Source organism: Giraffa tippelskirchi, chromosome 10 (assembly GCF_054371585.1).
Source record: "Giraffa tippelskirchi isolate mGirTip1 chromosome 10, T2T-mGirTip1v1.2.pri, whole genome shotgun sequence".
Taxonomy (NCBI): domain Eukaryota; kingdom Metazoa; phylum Chordata; class Mammalia; order Artiodactyla; family Giraffidae; genus Giraffa; species Giraffa tippelskirchi.
In genome coordinates, this window is record NC_137284.1 from 139,993,747 (window position 1) to 140,016,447 (window position 22,701).

The 22,701-nt window shown below is 46.8% G+C and overlaps 1 protein-coding gene and 1 long non-coding RNA gene across 2 annotated transcripts in view; both read right to left on the bottom strand.

Annotated features, from left to right (window-relative positions):
• The window catches only part of PLXNA4 (plexin A4), a 648,412-nt gene that overhangs the window by 287,693 nt on the left and 338,018 nt on the right, over positions 1 to 22,701 (bottom strand). The window lies entirely within an intron of this gene.
• On the bottom strand, positions 828 to 21,302 carry LOC145522359 (uncharacterized). Its single transcript, XR_014065999.1, has 3 exons — positions 21,132 to 21,302; positions 7,378 to 7,497; positions 828 to 1,161 (listed from the first exon to the last, which is right to left on the bottom strand). It is a non-coding gene; the product is annotated as an uncharacterized LOC145522359 (long non-coding RNA).

A 22,701-nucleotide genomic window follows, 5' to 3' on the forward strand; every position in this document is an offset into this window, starting at 1 on the left:
CACAACCATCCCAGGAAGTAGTGCTCAGAGTGGAGTGAAAGAGAAGGCAGGTCCACAACACAGGGAGCTCAGCTCAGTGCTCTGTGATGAACTAGAGGGATGGGATAGGGCGGAGGCAGGGGGTGTTCAAGAGGGAGGGGATATATGGATTCATATAGCTGATTCACTTTGTTGTACAGCAGAAACGAACACAACATGGTAAACCAATTATACCCCAATAAAAAAATTAAAAAATAATAATAATAAAAAAAAAAACAAGCTGCCCTGGACTCCAAGGCCTTGCCACATACAAGTAGCCCTAGAAGTGGCAGAGAAGGGGGTCAGAGGCTCCAAACCCAGTCATCCTGATGTGTGACTACGCATGGTCTCCTCCAGAGCCCCCAATCAGCTCTCTCCGGATGCTGCTGTGTCCAGCTTTCATCCAAAGGTGAAAGTTGAAAAGAGAAATCAGGCAGTAAAGAGAAGCTCTTAGAAGCCCCTGTGCACTCAGGAGTAGATGAAAATATTAGCCTAAAACCAGGCAACAGGTCAGGGGGTGGGGGCCCGGGCCCAGTCTCCGACTCTTAATTGCTGCTAAAGATCGCTGGGCAGCCTGGGTGACAGCTGGGAGTCTTCCGTGGATCCTCAGGCACAAAACATAAATCATCTCCCTCTCACTTGTTACTAATCTTGCTTTCCTGCTGCGTCAGCCAGATTCCCGCATTGGCCTGGGTTTAAACGGGGACTTTTGTTCCCTCCTAGTTTTTTCTGTTCTTTCTCTCTGACCTCCTCCCCCACCCTCATCCCTACCGAAAGCGATGACTGAGGAGAGCAAACTGCAAAAGGTAGGCTTGTGGCTTCACTCTGGGGGTGCAGAGAGAGAAGGAAGAGGGGTTTGGGCGCTGACATGGGGGGACAGAACCTAAGTGACCAGGAGGGAGAAGGTGTTCATCTGGACCACCCTGCAGACTCTCACTGGCCAGCATCCCTTCCAAGGCAAACCCCTTCTCCATTCCCAGGGTGGCCAGGTAAGTTGTGCATCAGAGACGCGGCATCCCCATGGGACTGGACCTCACGGTGAGATGCCGAGAACAGAGCTCGCCTCGCTGAGTCGGCCGAGGGGCTCAGAGACGGTGACCTTGTTACTCCGGAGTGCAAGGATGGCCGGAGCTCTGATGGCGGCTGTGAGAGAAGATCTTGTTTCATTTCTTTTGTTTCCTTGGGTCCCCAAGCACCTCTGTGATGCAATATGGGTCAGAACCTCCTCCTCAGAGGATTTACCCGGAGGCCTGACCCTAAATAGCTCCCCCAAATGCTGCACCTTATGTAACCCTCCCACAGGCTGACGGAGGCTGCACACGGTACCAGATCCCTGCTGAGTCCTGTTTCACAAAACCGGGGGTGACGTCTCAGAAACTTTTCCCAAAGTTCTCACTTGAGCTGGGGGACACTCACCCTAGTGACTTTGCCAGTGAATCCCCGGGGGACCAGATGCTGGCCTTCTGACCTCCTGGGGCAGAAAAAGAGGCTGGACGGGGCTGCAAGCCTGCATCAACTCACACTTGCTGCAAACTCTCTCTCACAGGCCCCGAGCCAGGGAGGCACCAGGCAGGGGTCACTGGCCAGATGACAGAACCAGGACGCTGCCAGGCCAGCATGGCTTGTGTGGGGTCTCAGCTGAAGCCCCTCAGATCCCCTCACCCTGCACCAGCCGTGAACCCTGCCAACAGGGAGGTCACACAGTACAGGGCCATGGTTATGAATAGGACTTCTGAGCCCGACTGTGGGGCTGGGATCTGATGAGCTGCATTAACCATGACTTCTTTAACCTCCCTGTGCCCCGATTGGTCTACTGTTCAAAGGGTGAGAACAAAAGCGGCACATCATCGAGGTACAAGATTAATGGACATAATTCATGCAAAGTGCTTGGAAGAATGCCAAGCTCAGGTAGGTGCCCGGTGTAGGCTATGAGTACTAGTCTGATCGCCAAGATTGATGTTATTATTCTTTATTATTATTATTATTATTTTCCTTTCTCGTGGCTGAGACTAGTGGCCTGGGATGATGGGACTGCAGGGTCCGTGTGAGGGAGCAATGCAGACAGAGGGATATTAGTGCCCTCCTGTCACCCTCGATTGCCCCCACCGTACCCCAGTGCTGGTTCTGCCTGTTGGGATGAGGTGCTCTGAGAACCTAAGGGAATCAGTAGTTTCTGCAGACAGTAAGAGTAGAACAGCTGGGGAGGTGTGTGTGTGTGTGTGTGTGTGTGTGTATTGGGTAGGGGGAGGTGTAACTCACATTCCCCTCTGAGGATGTATGTTTAACCCCAAAGTCCTCAGAAGCCATTTGCAAAACTGGACTTTTCCAGCCAGGATGAGGACAGCACTCAGAGGGGACCAAGCATGAACTCTGCCGATTAAAAACTTGGGTGTTAAACCGCCTACTGCATGTTGCTTGCCCACAGCTTCACCAAGTATCAAGTTCCTTGCCTAATGCTGGGCAGGACCAGGCTGTTTCTGCAGCTCCTTCTAGCTGTTAAATTCTAGGAGCTGTGACTCCATTCCTGACGCATTTGACTCACTATGAGGTGCTCGACTCACTCCTTTCTCTCTCTGACTTTGTTCCTCTTTCATTCAACCGCCTTAGTCTTGAAAGCAGCCAGAGGAGCAGGGGCAAAGGGAGACAGAGAGTTCCTTGCCAGCCTGAAAGGACTAGTGACAGGTGTCTGTCCTCCCACAAGAGGAGGCAGGTCTCCGGGGTCCAGAACCCAGGCCACAGAGCCAGGAGTCAGTGGACCGAGTGAATGCACCCAGGCTCCACACAGCCCACCCTGAGCACAGCCTGGCGGGCCGTGCTCACCACACATACTCACCTGGCGTGAAAATACTCTAAGAAGATGTACAGGGAGCCTCTGCACTCCTTTATCCTCAAGTTCCCCACCCTTCAGAGCAGTTCTGCCTGTTTAGATTGAGACCTACTCAGGAGATCTCACTCACATTGAAACCTGTGCCTGCATTTGTAGTCACTCAATCGTGTCTGACTCTTTGCAGCCCCGTGGACTGTAGCCCACCAGGCTCCTCTGTCCATGGGATTCTCCAGGCAAAAATACTGGAGTGGGTTGCCATGCCCTCCTCCAGGGGATCTTCCCAACCCAGGGATCCAACCCTATGTCTCCTGCATTGCAGATGGATTCTTTACCTGCTCACCCATTAGGAAAGCCCAGGATCAAACAAAACTTTTCAGGAAAACAGGTCTTACCTTAGCTTCCTGGAATGCACTCTGATATTTTCTTATCCCATTTCATTTTTAAAAACATTGGGCCCAGCCCATGAAATTGAAATAATGGTCTGCTGAGAGGTTGTGACCTTGGTTTGGAAAGTGCTATTTGAGAGGCAATGACTCCACAGGGCTGCAAAGTAAGCAAAGACCCTGATTTTTGGAGGGACAGACTACCTGACATATTCAGGGACAGAATAGCCCTAGGGCTAAAATGAAGAATGACAAGGACTTTCCAGAGGCCTGGGCCACTTTGGAGAAGGACTTCTGTATCATTCCAGTGACTAACTCTCAGCACAGACCTCAGCTGGCCCATTTAAAAAGCATGGTACACTCCTCCTGCCAGGAGACTCTATGCATGCACGCATTGTCCTTGTGGGTTGTGAAAGAAGCTGCATTGGTAAGTCACATGCTCTCCAAGAACTTCTTAGAAATTGCAGGTACTAAACTACTCCAACAGAGGTTTTTCTTCACTTCTGAGACTTTCAGGAATGCAGAAACCCAGGCCCTTTTTAATTCACCTGCTGGTCACCCTTAATTCTTTTCAATGTTCAAGGACACCCACATGAGACAGAGGAAAAGGACTGTTCCTCTGGCCTCTTGGATTCACAGCAACTGTTTCCTTCTTGCCAGGAAGGAAAGTATCTAGGCATACCTGATTTTTTTTTTTCTTGTATTACAAACTTATAGAACTTTCAGAAAGGACAAGTGTTCACCTAATCCAGACTCCTATTTTCAGGTGAGAAGAGCATGACCCAGGGAAGTTGGTGACTTGCTTAGAAACACACTGATTACTGGAGTCAGGGGCTAGAATTCAGGTGATATGTCCCTCTGGCTCCAGCATCCCACACTGCTCTCCACGAATGGAAGAAAGACCAAGTTTCCGATACTCCTGGGTTTACCCTCTGATGTGTTAGCAGAAGAGGCTGAGGGTGTCTCAAGAGAATTGAAAAGGAGTAGGTGATGATTTTGAGGGAAAAACTCAACCTTCCAGGCCTCATTTCCTCCTTTTCTAAAGAGGAGGAAAGCAAGCCCATGTGGGATATCTGCTTCTATGAGGACAAATCACGTCAGCATCTTCACGTTTCGTGTGAAGTTGGAAGGGGCAGGGGCTCTAGTCATACCTGCACTAATTGTCCTAGGTTTATGGATCTGGAGGGATGGATATTGACACTCTCATTTGTCCCTAGTGGTCCCTGCCTGCCAGACCTCCCTGTGACCAGCAGGGGCTCATTATCTCAGCTGCCTATCCCCCTGAGCCCGGCTGAGATGGCCTCACCCTTGCTGGGATACCCCACCCCTCAGGCCTGGGCTGTTCTCTGAACAGCAGGGCTGAGATGGACTGAGGGCGAACTTCACAGAAGCCAATGAGCCACCCTGGTGATTTTCACAGGATGGGGCACCAGTCCCCTTTTCTACTGTGGGACATGTGTTTAAGAGTCCATCGATCCAGCTCTCAGGTTTCCTTCAGGGATGGAGATGCTTTTTGGTGCTATGCACACATATACAGAGGCACGAAAGCACACGCACCATTCAGATCCTACATTCTAGTGTGTCTCTAGGGACCAATCAGCTTTTTAAAAAATTGCTGAGGCTATACCAATACATCTCTCCTGGTCTGGGGTGCAGGCATTAGTTTCTGGGGTCTGTCCTAGTCAATTCAACTGAATGGGGTCAATTCTTTTGTTTTCTAGGGGGGTAGATCCAGGGCTTTGTTGTATTTTCAAAAATGCTCAAGAAAAGAGTTTATTCATAAAACAATCCCTGGCCGCCTCATAGCCACACTTAAACTTAGAACACTGAGATTTTTCACATCGGAAATGAGGACTGTCTACCACATTAGCAACGATTTAATAAAATTTCATAGCTTTCTAGTGGGAACATAAATTGGAACAATACTTTTAGAAAACAATTTAGTAATAGATAGCCAATCTTGAATGTGTTTATGCCCTCTGACCTAGAAACACCACTTCTGGGAATCTAGCCAAAGGAAATAGTGTGAAATACAGAGATTAAAAAGAAGAAAAGCAAAACTTTATGTACAATCATTTTTATATTAGCATTATTTATCATCTGAAAATGAGAAGTAACTTAAATATAAAACAGTAAGAGAGTGGATAAGTAAATTATGATGCATGTACATGATAGAATATTAAGCACATGTTTAAAATTATGTTTATGAAGAGTTTATAAGTGAGGAAATTACTTGAGTTACAAGGTTTCATATATATATGCGTGTGTGTGTGTGTGTGTGTATGTATAATTTTCTTTCCAGACTATTTAGTGAATATATATATAGTATATAAAATAATCTTAACTATGAAAAATAATTAACTTAAAAATTGGAAGGAAATATTAACAATGGCCATGGGGTGGTAGCACTCTGGGTATGCATTTCCTTTTATCTTTCTTTTATCCATTTCTGTATTTCTGGAATAAAACTAAAAACTTTTCATTTTAAATTCATTTTTTAAAAACTTTGAACAAGAAAGTACATTATAGAGGGAGAAGACCAGTCACATCTCTGCCACCAACTACATCTGCAGGTGACCTCAAGGAAGTTATGCGACCTTTCTACCTCCCTCCCTCCACTACCCATCACCCCTCCCCTCAATCGCTAATGAGTGTGTAGGATCACATGATCTCTAGAATCCATTCTTCTCTAACATTCTGTGTCTCAAACTATCATCCCCCTGTGTTTGAGGATGGAATCTCAAAAAGGGGCCCAAGAGGCGTAACCAGCTTACAAGTAAAACACTATAATCATCCTAACAAGCGATGGACTTGGAAGGGTCTTCTAGAAGATGCAGCTGTTCTTTTACAGTCAGCAGAGAAACATGCTGACATGATGTCCTTGGGTTTGGACATCTGGAGCCAAACACCCGAAAGAACGGATTTGCTGGCAGCTGTGCTGTGAAACCAGGAATGACAGTTAGGGGAGGCGGGGTCTCAGCCCTGAGTCTCCATCCACCAGCCTGGCTGTAGCCAATCTTGTGAGTTCAGGGCAGATGGCATGATGACCCACGCTGGGACAGCAGGACAAATCTCACATCCTACAACCTCCTCAGCAGCTCTAGCCCCCAGCATCCCCTGCTTGACCAAACCCCTGGGATGCTCTTCTCTGTTTTGAGTACGGAAGCCCTTCCTCCCAGTTTGTAGTCATCTCAAGTCCTTGGATCCGATTTCCTCAGTGGTGTTATCTGGCAATGAAGTGTTGATGTGGTGTTGATGTCTGCCCCCCTCTGGATAATCCTACTGCACCTGGATGGTTCACAGGGGAGGAGAAATGAGGAGAATCCACATACTAAACTGGCTTCCTACCCTGGACAAGAGGATGAATGGATCTCTCAGGTCCCTTCCAATGTGGAATTCCACAACCGGATAATCTCATGTGATTGCATAGTCATCCTTGGGATTTGCAAGAAGTTGGTCCCAGGAGCCCCCATGGGTACCTAAATCCATGGATGCTCATGTCCCTTATATGCAACAACACAGTACAGTTGGCCTCCTCTATTAACAAGTTCCACATCCACAGATAGACGGCTGACTGCATCTCTCCTCTGGACCTTGGCCATCTTTCCTACAGTTCAGAGAAAATAATGACTTGCTTCTAGATCTGATATTTGGTCTATATACACTAGGAAGGATAGAAGTTAAAATAGCAAAATATTTCCACATTGGTTGGTAAGTAGCCACCGCCTTTCAACACCTCCCCTTTTGCCCCAGCAGCCCAGGCTCTTCCACTAGGATACTGCTCAAGAACCTCACTAAGATCTATCACCTAAAGGGTTAATGTCTGGTCCTTCAGGGAACCTCCAGGATCCAGCATTAGGCTTTATGCCCTTGCTGGTGAAATGTTTTGAGTCTGACCGCTCTTGTTCCTTCTACCTAAATTGAATCTATTGGGCTGAGAGAAGCTAAGACTGAAAATCCTTAAGAAGAGAGTTGTATGTGATAACCAGGATGGTTTAAAACCAGTAAGGACAAGTTTTGGTTTGGATCACCCAGTTGTCCCTACTGCTTGGGGGAGGTGGGGAAAAGCTCACAGTGATGGCAAACAGGTAAGAAAAGTAGGCTGTGTCATCTGCCCTGTGCCCCTGCTTTCTTTGTAGGGCTCCTTACCGACTGGGTTGAAAGTCCTACTGAGTGAACGGACATTGAAGTATCACACAAGCATCACCATCCTTCCTTCTGGGCTCTTCCAGCAGCTACTGAGCAGTCACTGTGTTTCCCACCTGGCATCTTGAGGAGGAAAAAGGAAGCAGAGATGTTTTTCCTGGCTCTAAGGGGAAGAGAAGGATGGAGATGCTGAGCAGATGGCCTTGGGTCACCTCATCTATCATATGGACAGCTGGGAACAGACCCAGCCTCACCCTTTCCCCTCCATGGGAGAATCGTGGAATTATCACCTCCATTTCTATCAGTAGAGGAGAGCTCTGGCAGGATTGCATTCTGTTTGCTGTATGTGGGAGACTGGTTTATGAGATGGAAGCCAGAGAGATTAGCTTCAGGGAAGGAGGGGTCAAAGTGCTGCCTTTTGATAATAAAACCATTGTTATTCTGGCCTGCCCTCTCCTAGCACTCACCCTACCCCCAGGTTCTGCTGAGAAAGGCCACCATCATGTTATACCTTTATAGACTCTCCAACAGGAGATGTAGAAGATGTCAAGGACTTCTCTGGACTCTAGGTCTTGCCCTTTCTGTCTGTCAGTCCACCTGTCCATCCCCTCACTGCAGTCTAGCATCCCTCCTGGGCAGGGACTCTACTGAAAGCTAAAACTTCAGACATGAGCTCTAGGAGACAACAGCCCAGGAGGCAAGCCCCAGTCTTCAGTAGTGTGTTGTTGAAAAAGTTCTGATGTCTTGGCCATCATTCCAATTATGTTTGCCCATGATATGATCTGGCTGTCATGGATTAAAGGAACTCGGGGCAGGGTGGGAGGCGGTGGTTAACGCAAAGAAATGTTTAGAAACAGACAGAATGAAAGGAATGAGCTTGTGCTCATATGTTTTCACTTGAATGTATTCAGATCTGGCAGAGAAAGTAGGTTGTTTAACTTCTCATTAATGATTTGCTCCATTTTCTTCCCCCAACTGCAGATGAAGGCTCCCCCACCCCTATTTCCTGGAGTGGTTGATACTTCACACAGGTTCAATCTCCCTGTCTCTGTTAAGCAACCCCGACCAATCAGATTGCGTGCTGGCACCTCTCATTCCTACTTGAGTCTCAGTTCTGAAATTCTTCATCAACAACTACTAACAGTTCTGACGCGCAATTGACAAGACCAGTGAAAGAGGTTTTATAGGCTTGGCTCTTGCCACCAAATCTATCTCAACTTGAAACTGCTTTCAATTTACTGACACCAAAGGGCCCAGAAGATAGGAATGGGCTGTTACTGCCATGGTTACATTCATGGTCATTTTTTTTTTTTTTTAATTTGAGTCTTATCAATTCATCACAAGTCTTCAGCAAGGTCCTGCTTTCAAGTTCTGTTCCAATCTAAGCAAGAGCCACTGCCCAGATGCACTGTTTATAGTTATATCAAGTTTATAAGCATAGAGGAGCAGAGTAATGTTAGTCACTCAGTTGTGTCTGACTCTTTGCAACCCCATGGACTGCAGCCCGCCAGGCTCCTCTGTCCATGGAATTCTCGAGGCAAGAATACCAGAGTGGGTTGCCATTCCCTTTTCCAGGGGATCTTCCCAACACAAGGACTGAACCCTGGTCTTCTGCATTGCAGGTAGATTCTTTACTGTCTGAGTAGCAGGGAAGCCCATAGCCGAATCGAAGATAGAAGTAAACGATGAGCCCACTGAATTGTGAACAGAAAAGGACCAAGAAGTTCTGGCATCCAACCCACTGCCCAGCACCCGTTGTTTAAAGTGCACTCCTCACCACTTCGACTTCTCATTTCCACATCCCAGACTTCCCAGGGCCTTCTTCTCTAGATCATATAGATCCTTATGCTTGGAGTATGAAGGATTCCAAATTCTATCCACCAACCACATCCTTGAGTGTCTTGACCACCCCAGTTACATATTTTTGAAATGGTTTACCTCTCCAACAACACCCAACAAACAGCCCCCTTTACAGAGTTCTATCCTCAGGGAGCCTTTCCTAGGCCCTCAAAGGTTTTCAGCTTTATCCCCACCAAATAACTCCCATCACTTCACGGCAAATAGATGGGGAAAAAATGGAAACAGCAACAGACTTTATTTTCCTGGGCTCCAAAATCACTGCAGAGTGTGACTGCAGACATGAAATTAAAAGACGCTTGGTCCTTGGAAGAAAAGCTATGACAAACCTAAACAGCATATTAAAAAACAGATATCACTTTGCTGACAAAGGTCCACTTAGTCAAGCTATGTGGTAGTACAGTAGTCATGTACAGATGTGAGAGTTGGACCATAAAGAAGACTGAGCGTTGAAGAATTGATGCTTTTGTACTGTGGTGCTGGAGAAATCTCTTGAGAGTTCCTTGGACAGCAAGAAGGTCAAAGCAGTCAATCTTAAAGGAAATCAACTCTGAATATTTATTGGAAGGACTGATGCTAATGCTGAAGCTCCAATACTTTGGCCTCCTGATGCAAAGAGTTGACTCATTGGAAAAGACCCTGATGTTGGGAAGATTGAAGGCAAAAGGAGAAAGGGGCTGTAACAGAGGATGAGATGGTTGGGTGGTATCACTGATTCAATGGACATGAGTTTGAGCAAACTCTGGGAGAGAGTGAAGGACAGGCAAGGCTGGCATGCTATAGTCTATGGGGTTGCAAAGAGTCTGACAAGACTGAGTGACTGAACAACAACAGCAACGCCCTACAGAGCTGATCCCGCTGCTTAGAAACTCTCCCCTCTGTTTTCTCACGGTGTCTCCTTGTCACCTGGCAGATCTCAGGGTGGGCATTTCTACCTTCCATTCAGAGTAGAGGGCCCCCCCAACACCTGATTATCTTCTATTTCAACACCCTATTTGTTTTTTACAAAGTCCTTATAACTACTTGTCATTATTTTATCTGTTTTTGTCCTTTCTCTGTTTAGACTTTGACTCCCTTTGTTGAATGAACGAATGAAATTACTGGATGGATGAATGAAACTGCATGCCAGCTCTATGCCAGGCATTCTTCCTACACGGGAGATGCAACATTCTACCAGCCAGATGGCCTCATGGGGCTTCTCATCTTGCAGACAGAGGCCCTATGAGAAACTGAAATTGCAGGAGGCTTATGCAAAAACGAAGGAGCTCAGAAAGAGGCAGGAGGAAGGAACAGCATCTCGTCAGCTGAAAGCTAAATCCGGTGTAAATATCACAGAAAATCTATTAGTGCTACCGGCTTGGAGGGCAATTGCTTTTTAATATAATAAGATCTTCCTTGGAGGCGATTATGAGGCCCTGATAAGGATCAGGTGACATGTTGAGGTTTTGCAGATGGATTAATTTCTGTTTACATCTAGTTGCTTGCGGCCCGGGGAGTTCTTGGTTTTCAGAAAGAAGGTGGGAGGGAGGGCCTCTGGAGAAAGCAGCCTGCACAGAATCCTTTAGGTGATATTCTAGGGAGCACAGGGTTTCCCAGGTGGCTCAGTGGTTAAGAATCTGTGTGCCAGTGCCCAAGACGTGGGTTTGATTCCTGGGAAGATCCCCTGGAGAAGGAAATGGCAACCAACTCCAGTATTCTTACTGGGAAAATTCCCCAGACAGAGGAGTCTGGTGGACTACAGTCCATGGGATTGAAAAGAGTCAGACATGACTTAACAACTAAACAGCAACTAGGAAGCACATTGCCTGCTGAAGGTCACAGGATGAGCCGGAAAGACAATCAGGGCCCCTGGGGAGGGACCTCCACTCAGAAAATACAGGCCAAGATTTGGATGAGGCTCCACTCTCCTTCCCTCCCAAACCTCAGCGCTGTCACTGCTGAAGTGGAAGCTGCCACTGCTGAAGTGGAAGAACTCCCAGGAACAAAATGTAGGGTTTTAGAGACAAAGTGACCTGACACATAAGAGAACTGCGGGGCTGCAGGATTAAACAGCGATGGAGGGAAACAGAAAAGGGTGTTTTCCTCTTAGCTCATCTTAGTCGCTGTCTCAAACCTCCATACTCCTGCTAGCAAATACTATTCTTCCCTGAGTTTCACGTAGAGATAAACTGAGGCCTGGGAACGGTCAAGGACAGACCCAACCACAATAAAACACAGCCTGGTTCCTGACTCACTGTGCACGGTGACACAGCAAACCCCCAGATGATAACTCTAAAGACTCTCCAGACAGAGGCGGTTTCACTCTCTCCCAGAGCAGTGGGCTTGCAAGCCTACTGGCTCACTGGCTACACTTTCCATCTTGAGAGAATCAGGGCTCCTAGAGTGTGTGCTGAAACTTCCTAGGAGGCTCCGTGGGTAAAGAATCCACCTACAATGCAGGATGAAGTAGACACGGGTTCAATCCCTGGGTCGGGAAGATCCCCTGGAGGAGGGAGTGGCAACCTACTCCAGTATTCTTGCCTGGAGAATCCGATGGAGAGAGGACCCTGGTGGGCTACAGTCCATGTGGTTGCAAAGAGTCAGACATGACTGAAGTGACCGAGCGTACACACCTAGAGTGCGTGTCAAAGTTCCCCAGGTATCAAGACCTGGTTGCCCCACCAGGACATCTGTGAAACAGGAGCAGTGTGCCTGGGCAGGGTCCGTGGGTTGCTTTTCCCACCACATGGCAGCAATTGGGGCCTACGTCAACAATTATGAGGCCACCAAGAGTCAACCCTCCGCCTGTGCCTCTAAGTTCTAACTCGGACAGACTCACTCTCAGCATAAACTCACCCAATACTGTGGAAAACATATCTAAGCCACTCAGGAGTGTCTTACAAATGGACTTCCCACACATCTCTGGTTGCCTGGAACAATCCTCTTTTATGTGAGTGGTTGAGGCAAACTATTAATAATGCCCCCTTTTACTTTAAAACTCTTTTCATTTGGACAAGAAATTCTAGAGTCTTCCTACTTGTGATGCACCTGGATACTCAAATGTGTGAAAGCCTCATAGAGATGATGCTATTTTAAAGTATGGTGGTGGTTTTAGTAGCTCAGTTGTGTCCGACTCTTGCGACCCCATGGACTGTAGCCCACCAGGCTCCTCTATCCATGGAATTCTCCAGGCAAGAATACTGGAGTGGGTTGCCATTTCCTTCTTCAGGGGATCTTCCCTACTCAGAAATCAAACCTGGGTCTCCTGCAGGCAGATGATCTACTGACTGAGCTATGAATGAAGCCTATTTTAAATTATATCCACCCACAACTATTAAAATGCCTTACTCTGACCCCCATGTCCACCACCCACTACCCCCTACACATCATGCAACCATTAATCTACAATGGTTGCATTATACATACACATCGATATTAGGCACACATAATACACCAGCCACCTGCTGGCATACTCTTATACTCCTAGTCCCCACCCGAGTCTCCCAACCACAGCAGATGAACTTCCTCCCTTCCACCACTGGGGCCTAAACACAACCACACATAACCTGGGGGAGCACCAAGACAAACGTGCCCACTCGGACATCCATCCCAGTCAACTAAGCCTTCAGGGATTTGAAACCAAAAGGCCCTGGCTGCTATAATGGCTACAACCTTGTAAGGACATGAATCCAAGTTCATTAAGACACTCTGTGCAGATGAACCCTGTTGCCACTGTGATTAATAATCATAATAGACAGTCAGCTGGAGGGCTTCCCAGCTGCGCCTCCCGGGGGCCCGGTTCTCGGATCCCCTCTCTATCCACCAGTGAGTAATGGTTTGGTTTATTGGAGACTCTCTTTCCATTTTTTATGGCTTCAATTAAGTGATGGGGAGAATCTATCATGTAACCTTGCTGCACTGCTAAAGACTTCCGGAGGGGAAAATATTTATCAAACCCCCAAACCATCAGAGGAGAGGCTGTGGTAAACCTAATAGGAAGCCAGGGTAGCAGGGAGGTGACCGAGGTGGTAGGAAAAGAGGAAGAAAATATCCACATGGAGGTTTCCTGCCTGGACAAGAGCCACATTGACTAAGATATCTGCTCAATTCACAAACATCAGGCTGCTTTTCCCTCCTCACCTCAAATCCCATGCCCCCAGGCAGCCTTCCACCAAATACCCGAGTCACATGGACTCCTGGAGCCCAACAGGTTCAAGGTGGCAACAAGGACAGAGACCCTGGTGAGAGGTGGTCCTCATGGTGAGGGGCACAGGATATTCATCTGATGGGCAGTCCCTGGCCTTACAATATCCATAGAAATGTGGCACCCACTTGAAAACTGCCCACACTCCTCATGAAACCCACAATCCCTGGGTTGATAAGACTGCCAAAGAACCCACTTCCTGGTTGTAACTACAAATTCCTCCCAACACCAACGACAACCAACCCTCTTCCAGACCAATTCATTAGAATCTGCCACCTCCTATCCTTGGCCCAGAGTTGGCCCTTACCCTCTCCCTGACCTCTGCCCAGGCAGCCCTGTGGGTAAGCAGAGCCGGCTCTTTTTCTGCCCTTTAAATTATTCACGCCCCAATCTTGGTCACTGGCATTAATCTTTCATTTGCTATTTAGACATCTGATTCCTGGGGCAGGATTGAAAGATATCACTTGGGAGATCAGGTTGGCCAGAGGGGAGGTCTGAAGGGGGTCGGGGACCTGCTGAGCAACAAGGACCTGCGTGGAATTAATGGGGTCATCTCCCTGTTCCCCATCGCTCAGAGGAGCAGGAGCAAGGGACAGGAGGCACAGATGTGTCTGAAGGAATGAAATCGCGGGTCCATCCATTCCATAAGAACTGAGCATATGTGCACATGTATGTGTGTGTGAAGACGGGGTGACCGTCCCTCAGCTCTCACCCCCCACTGCTATTCATGCAAACATGGGCGCTTCTTCATATGCTACAGAAAGGGGAAAGTGTCTCGAATGTAGAACAAACTCGACTGCAATCTGAGCCCAATATTAGAGAGTGAGTGTAGTCCTACTGATGATATCAGGACAAAGAAGGGGCTTGTGTCTCTGCAAAGGAATGTTGTTGGATGCCATTTTGCCTGCTCTCCTCACCCACCTCCTCAGGGTGCGCCCTGTAGCAGGTGTGTATCTGCCCTTGGGCAGAGGACTAGGGTATCTGGGTACCTACAGAGGAGAGCTGGTAACTGGGCAGAGACTGAGGATCAAATAAAAAGGATACCTACGTGAACCCTGGAAGACAGTATGGTCTTCATACCCTTACTGGTAATAACTAAAGGCTACATTGTCTTAGCCCCCAAGAGTTCACTCTAATAGAAAAGAAATGATGAAATATATCTCCTCTCCTCCTGCTCCCCCTCCTCTTTCTCTCTTCCCTCTCCTCTTCCCCTCCTTCTTCTTCCCCAGTCTCATCTACCAATTGGGGCTTCCCCAGTGGCCCAGCGGTAAAGAATCCACCTGCGATGCAGAAGACGCAGGAGACCCAGGTTCTATCCCTGGATGGGGACAATCCCTTGGAGGAGGGCCTGGCAACCCATTCCAGAATTCTTAACTGGAGAATCTCCATGGACATAGGAGCCTGGTGGGCTACAGTCCGTAGCGTCACAAAGAGTCGGATATGACTAAAGTGACTAAGCACGCACCCACACTCACCTACCAACTATAAAGTGCCAGGTGCTATGCTAAATGTTCTATGTTCATTAGCTCAGTTAATACCTACAACAATCCTAGCAGGTAGGATGATCAGTACTCTCATTTTACAGGTGAGGAAACTGACGCTTGGAAAAGTCAATTGCCCAAGGTCTCATGGCTAATGAGTAGTTATGCAGAATTCAAGCGAAGGACATGTGAATAAGGATAACAAGCTCTCAACCTATCTATTTAAGAAGAATAAATAGATAAACACAATAATGACTAAAGAGCATTGGGAAAAGAGGTTAGAGCTGTGCTGTACAATAAGGCAGTTACTTGATTCATATGTTAGGTTAAAATTAAATAGAATTTAAGGTCTAGTTTCTCAGTCCAACTGGCCACATTGCAAGTGCTCAGTTGTCAATGGGGCTGGTGGCTACCAGGATGACCAGTGCAGAAATGACAACTGCCATCATCACTGGAAGTTCCATTGGACAATAGCAGGTGTGAAGATAATTTAAGATGTTGGCAAAATGGAATGCTTTTTAGAAAAAAAAAAAAAACATCTTGAGGAAGGATTGCATCAACTTTTGAGCTGGTTAGATCTAGAAAGGACAAGAAACAAAACAGGAAAGAAGAGTGGAGGCAGTGAGAGACAGATCAATAGATTTCACTCAATATTGCAGAAGGAGAGGACCTTGAGGATTCACACGTCCAACCCCTTCCCATTACATAGGAGGCCAGTGACCAGTGGGGATGCCACTGCCCTGGGGGCACACAGTCAATTAAGTCCAGGGCTCTCCTCATCCCACCCAGCCTGTCATCCCAGGTCCTTTTCATTGTCCTCATTCCTGATCCTTCTTGAGATGTGTACTCAAGAGGTGATTCTCATCACGACCTCACACTATTCTGACTCCTATCGACTCCTATCGGGTAAGTTTTGCTTTGGAGCAATAAACTGCCTTCATCCCACTAGTTGCCTCTTCCCTTCTTGTAAGCAAGGCTGCTCAAGAATGAAAAGGCGGGCCTTTATAAAAGGGAAGCCAAATAAAGATAAATGGCACACCTGGGGCTTGGGAAGCTGTGAAGTAGGGCTGTTTTCTACTCTGTTCCTAGGGCGTGGCTTAGGGCACATTATGGGAGGTTCTCAAGTAAACCAGTGGATGGTGGGGTGGGGTGAGTAGGTGGTTGGTTGGTTGGATAGATGCATGGATGGATGGATGGGTGGGTGGGTGGATGGATGGGTAGATGAATGGATGGATGGATGGACAGAAGACACTTGTATAAAAGTTCTTTAACCATTTCATGGGCTGGTACCACAAGTGTCTGAGAATGCGGAACAAACTCGACTGCAATCTGAGCCCAATATTAGAGAGTGAGTGTAGTCCTACTGATGATATCAGGACAAAGAAGGGGCTTGTGTCTCTGCAAAGGAATGTTGTTGGATGCCACTTTGCCTGCTCTAGAAATCCACAGACTCTAAGCCAAGCGTGTGACCACTCTACAGGGACTCCTGCTTTCCTTTCAGCCTCAAAGATCATTACCCATCTCACTGCGAGGCCAATCCATCCTCCTAACACCTCACTTACTGAACAGGACTGTCGGGGAATCTCTGACAACCAGAAATGAAAGGGCAGAAGGGGTGCCTCATCTGAGGGCTCTTGGGCACCATTTTCTCCATGCCTTAGACAACCAGGTTTGCTGCCCTCCTCACAAGGCCCGGGCTAGGGATGGGGGCTGCCTCCTTTGTTTCTCTCTCTCTCTGGACCCACGTTCCATGGTGTTCCCTCCAACTACACATTCAGCTGTTTAAATGATTAAACTGTTTTGAGACAAAATGAGAAATATCAGGATATAGACATTGCCTGGTAGATAAGGAATGAGATAGTGCTTTAGCTCACAAATTCCTTGAGGGCAGAGATTTTATTTCTGTATCTTTTAAATCTGAATTTCCAACATGCAGAAAAATGCTTGGCAAATAATAAACCACCAATACAAAGGGTGAATAAATAAATGAGAGAGAGGGAAAGAGACTGAGAGAGATCCCACCAGCACTAACCCTGGTACTTCAGCTGGTACCCAGTCAATTCTTGTTTCATCCCCAGGAAGGCTGGCCCTGCTCCTTGGTCCTTGGATCTCTTCTCCTTCTTACTAGGTCCCCATTTACCTCCTTCAGTTCTGTGGTGAAACTGCTTTCTCTGTAACTGCTTGATTCTCACCCTCTAAAGTTTCTCTTCCTAGGTCATTTTGGTTTGTGTGTGTGCATGTTCAATTGCTAAGTCATGTCTGACTCTTTGCGAACCCATGGACTGTAGACTTCCAGGCACCTCTGTCCATGAGATTTTCCAGGCAAGAATAGTGGAGTGGATTGCCATTTCCTTCTCCAGGGGATCTTCCTGACCCAGGAATTGAACCTGTGTCTGCTGCATTGGCAGGTACATCTTTGCCACAGAGCCACCCAGGAAGCCCTCTCATTTTGGTTTACTGGGATCAAATTCCCCTAATCCAACGTTTTTGTGTTAAAGATTTTTTTGAGCTGATTTACAACAAGAGATGCTGGGCACTGAAAGAGACTTAGTGATCACCTACCACCAAGTAGAAGGAAATGGCAACCCACTCCAGTATTCTTGCCTGGAGAATCCCATGGACAGAGGAGCCTGGCGGGCTGCGGTGCATGGGGTCACAAAGAGTCAGACATGACTGATCGACTAACACTAACATCACCAAGCACCCAGCCAACTCTGTCCTCTGGATGATTGGGTCTCCCTAGACCCCTTGGCAGCCCCATCACCCACACCAAGCCATCCTGCTGCTGCTGTAGGTTTTATTTTCTTATTTTTTATTTTATTTTATTATACTGTTTTATCTTATTTTATTTTATCATCACACCCATTCTCACATCCTAAAGTGACCTGAACCTAATAAAGCTTCTCCTCACTCTCTATCAGGGTTCATTCATTCTTCCCCAAGCTTCTCCATCCCAGACATCTACCCTGGTCCCTCAGACTGAAAAGACATATTCACCTCAAATTCTTGGAAGCCTTACCTGTGGATGGCTCTTCCTTACAGGATGGTGCAATCTGTTCTCTACTATAACATGAGGGTTAAAGCCTCCTGATGAACATGTCCCCTTGACCTTCCCAAAGTCCCAGAATCAAGATGGACTGAACCCAGCTTGGCTCTTAAGGCCTGGAATAGTCTGCTTCCAAATAAGCAAACTGTATTGCAATGGCTTTTGTTATCTGGTTGTTAAAGGTCTTGTGGAGGGTGCTGATGATTAAACAGCTTTGAGAATAGGAAGCTTGGCTAAGCACTAGTTCATGGAGTCATTATTTTGTCTAGTTCATAGTCATGCCAGGCATAGCTGAGAGAAAAGAAAGGGAAACCAGGTAGCCTCTAAGACTGGGGCAAATGCTCTTGAACAAATCAATGATTTTCCTTTCATTGCATAAAGAAAAACTGGCAGTGACGAGCAGGTGGAGATGCAGAGGGAAAGGAAAAAGGAGACAGAGCAAGATCGGGTGGTGGGAAGAAGTAGGGGGGAGGTTACACCAGTGTTTTCACCCTCTGCACATTCTTCCCCTTTTCTTCCTCCACACCTGAATTTCTGTTCTTTTTTTTAATGGCTGCGACCTGTGATCTGTTGCCCTTGATCGATAATTGATGTTTTTCAATGATATCCATGACACTTTTGGCAATATGTTTGCAAACACAAAGCCTCCTCGGATCTTGCCTCTTGTTACCTTGCACAAGAGCCATCCTTCGTCACTCCCGTGTCAGCTGCCAATCGAAGGAGTCAGGAAGGGAACTCTGTGGCCTTGGTCCTGGGTCTTGCTTGTTTTTCTCTTTGCCCAAGAGCAAACGTTCCTTATCCACTGCCCTCTGGGAAAATTGAAACCTCCCTCTTCAAATGGAGAAAAATTGGGCAGAAATGAGGAACTGGCCCTACCTGGGATCAGGCATTGCATCTCAACCATCCTGGACCGCAGTGCTCTGGGGGAGGAAGACGCAGAGGGGAATCCTCACCCACCTGGCTTGAGCCTGGGCTTTGGGCACAGACAACCACGCCCTGAGCAGACATAGCTGAGAGGCATGCGTCCAAATGTTATCCCCAATATCCACGTATGCAACAGTAAATTTCCTAGGTTCACCTAGACTGGTAGCTTTCTTTACATTTTGAACAAAGACCCATAAATCAAAGAAACAGTTCACATCATGCTTGAGCGCACATATGCCTACTTGTGGCTCAGATGGTAAAGCGTCTGCCTACAATGCGGGAGACCCGGCTTCGATCCCTGGATCAGGAAGATCCTCTGGAGAAGGAAATGGCAACCCACTCCAGTACTCTTGCCTGGAAAATCCCATGGACAGGGGAGCCCGGTAGGCTACAGTCCATGGGGTCGCAAAGAGTTGGACACGACTGAGCGACTTCACTTCACATGCCTACTTAAGTGAAATTAAAAAAAAAAAATCTTTAAGGAGAAAAACTGCCTTACAACAAATGACGTACTCTGATATTTTCTGCCATTTTTCTCTCTCTCTCTTTTTTTTTTTCATCTTGAATGCTGATCATCATGTTCCACTAAGTTGATTCATGACTGACTTGTGGGTTGTGACCCAGAGTTTGAAAAAAAATATCGGACTAGACCGGGGTCAGCAAACTTATCGGTAAAAGCCAGGTGAGAAATATGTGCAGCTTTTCAGGCCATATTATCTGTCACAACTGCTTAGTTTTGCTGTTGCAACAGGAAACAGCCACAAACAATGAATAAACACATAAGGGTGGCTGTGTTCAAATACAACTTCCCTGAGGTACATGATAAATCACATTTCATATAATGTCCACGTGTCATGAAATACTGTTCGTCTTTTGATTTTTTTAAAAAAAAAATCATTAAATAATGTAGAAACCATCCTTAGCTCCTGGGCTGTACAAAGTCAGGGTGTGGTCCAGCCATAGTTTGCCAGTCCCCAGCCCACACCATGCCCACCACTGTGCGTGGGGTGCGCTGCTAATCCTTCTCTCAAGGGTTCGGTATCCATGAACAGGCTGGGCTGCAGAAAGTCCTAGCAACGCCCCCTCCTCACAGGCGCCCTTAGTCAAGGTCAAGCCCATGTCAATCTCATGCCTGTGTGTTAGAATTTGAGTTCAAACATATTCAATTAACAGTTTGTTCAGAGAGTGTGCTTTCTCTGCCATGAGTTTCTCCCACTGTCTTTAAATATCGCTTTGCTTGCTTATGGTCTCCATGAGAATGTGAGGCAAGAGATCCCAGAAACTGCTGGTCCAAAGACGGGAAAGCGTCTGCTCTTTCCAATCCTTTTCTTGGCTCATGGACACCATCTACTCGGGAGCTCATTCCCTGGGTCTCCTCTCTTGGGTTTGGCTAAACATAGCCCCACCAGCTAATCTAAAGCCACAGGGCCTGGAAACCACCATTCTAACTTCTGTCTCTGTGGGTTGAGTATTCTAGGTGTTCTGTAAGCAGACGCATACAGTATTTGCCCTTTGCTGTGCTGTGCTAAGTCGATTCAGTCGTGTCTAACTCTGCACTCCTATGGACTGTAGCCCTCCAGGCTCTTCTGTCCACAGGATTCTCCAGGCAAGAATACCGGAGTGGATTGCCACGCCCTCCACGAGGGGATCTTCCCGACCCAGGGATGGAACTTGGGTCTCTTATATTTCCTGCATTGACAGGTGGGTTCTTTACTACTAGTGCCACCTGGGAAGTCTTTTGTGACTGGCTTATTTCACTGAGCATAATGTCCTCAAGGTTCATTCTTGTCATAGTACGTGTCAGTTGCTTCCTTCTTAAAGTTGAATAGATCACTTTCTTTCAACAGGTGGGTTCCCCAGACATTCCTAGAAAGTGAGAATATAACTGGGCCTTTCCCAAATTTAATACAGTTCAAGACAAACTCTCTTCAAGACAAACTCTCCCCCAGAAATAAAGAGTTTAGATGCCACTCCATCTCCTTGTCATTACCCTGTTCTTAGAACATTCCCTGGTTCAGTTTATCCTCCCGTTCTTTAGTATGGTGTCAGAAAGAGGAAGCAGGCTTCATTTGGGGCTGAAATTCCCAAATTTAATTCTTAGCTACTTCTTCACTGTATGAGCTAAAGGTTTTGACCAGAACTTCTTCTATAACATGGAAACATCCACCTTACATGTAACAGTGTTGTAAAAGTAAAATGAGATGCAAAGCAAATTGTGTAACACAAAGCTTAGAACTTAGTCCTCAAAATTATAACTGTTTTTCACCTGATTAATCATTTCGAGGGTCACAGTCTGGTTCCTAGTATCCCAAAGGCACCCTGGAGATTCCTCCAGGAAAATCCCAGAACCTCTTTTTGAGATGCCAACTGAGTTACAAAAAGTACCACAGTCAGAGCCTGGGAAGATGTCAAATATGGCACTGCTTTCCTGTGACCTGGGGAAGCCAGCGTCTTTCTGTCCCCTAGCCTCCTCCTCTGTGAAGTTTAGCAAATAATGCCTCTAAAATCTTGCTCACAATGAGGCAAGGGGTTCAAAGAGCTCAGAGCTTTTCACAGGGAAGTCATTGTCAAATGTTCGCATGTGGTTACAACAAATGCTAATACCTTGGGAACTAAAACACCCAGTCGCTCCCTGAATGCTTTGAGTCTTCACCTGATGCCAAGGCCCATACAAGAGGCTGGGAAACAAGGATGAACTAGTGACCTCATTACCCATTGCCATGTATAACTGTGCACATGTGTGATCCAGAGACTGTGACTTACAGAGAACAATGGGTGTCTTATGCAGACCAAACTGATCACCCACCTCAGAGAGGAGAAAGTTAACATCTACTGGGGATCTACTGTGTATTACCAAGTATTCCACACCCACAATGACATTTAATCCTTCCCATATGTGAGCACATAGAAAGAAGCACAGTGAGGATACGTAATTAGTCTAAAGCCACACAGCTGGTATCTCATAAAGTTGAGATCAAAAATAGTTTTGTCTGCCTCCAAATTCTATACAGTTTCTACTCTTCTATGCAGCCATTCTAATAAAACCCAATCCTAAATATCCATCATAAATCCATCCAGAGATGGACTGGCATTGGTCCTACCTAATGACCTGGCTCTTGTTTCCTTTCTCTCCCCCTTATGGCTCAAGCTAATTAGTGATGGTCTTAGTCCAACATCCAATTGCCAATTTTCAGGCCACTGGGTTCATAGAGGGAAGGAAAGTAGCATTCACTGAGTGCTTTCTAAGACCCCATCCCTGTTCCAGGAAATCCTGGAATACATTAGCTCTCTTAATCTTCATAATAACCTTGGAAAGGGGGTAATTTCCCCACTGGACAGAGTGTCAGAAAGGTTAGATAACTCTAGACAACCCAGGAGGTGAATGGACGAGGTGGTCCATAGCACCTTGGGAACCTCAGACAAACTCTCCCATAGCTGAGGCCACTGAGTCTCTTCGCCTCATCAGGCTCAGAGACACCGGGGAGAGGAAAATGGATCATTTATCATCCCTGTCCCTCTAGCCCCTTGAGGTGGCTCAGAAATGGTTACACAGGTCCCGAGTTGTGTTCATCCTCTCTAGCCTCCTGCATGAACAGGGCAGAATTATCCAAGAAGGGCTGGTCATCAAGCAAAAATCTGTCCTCCGGGGGCTCCACATCTCCAACGCTGTGCTAGATACTTTGCATCCATCATCTCAATTCATTTTTAGGACAATAACATCAAGTCTTTATTTCCACTTTGCACAATTTGTGCATTATTTCATTTGATTGTTCCCAGTAGGCCAAAGCTTATAAAGTAAAGTAATCCTCCCAACCTCACCCAGTTGGGAAGTGTAA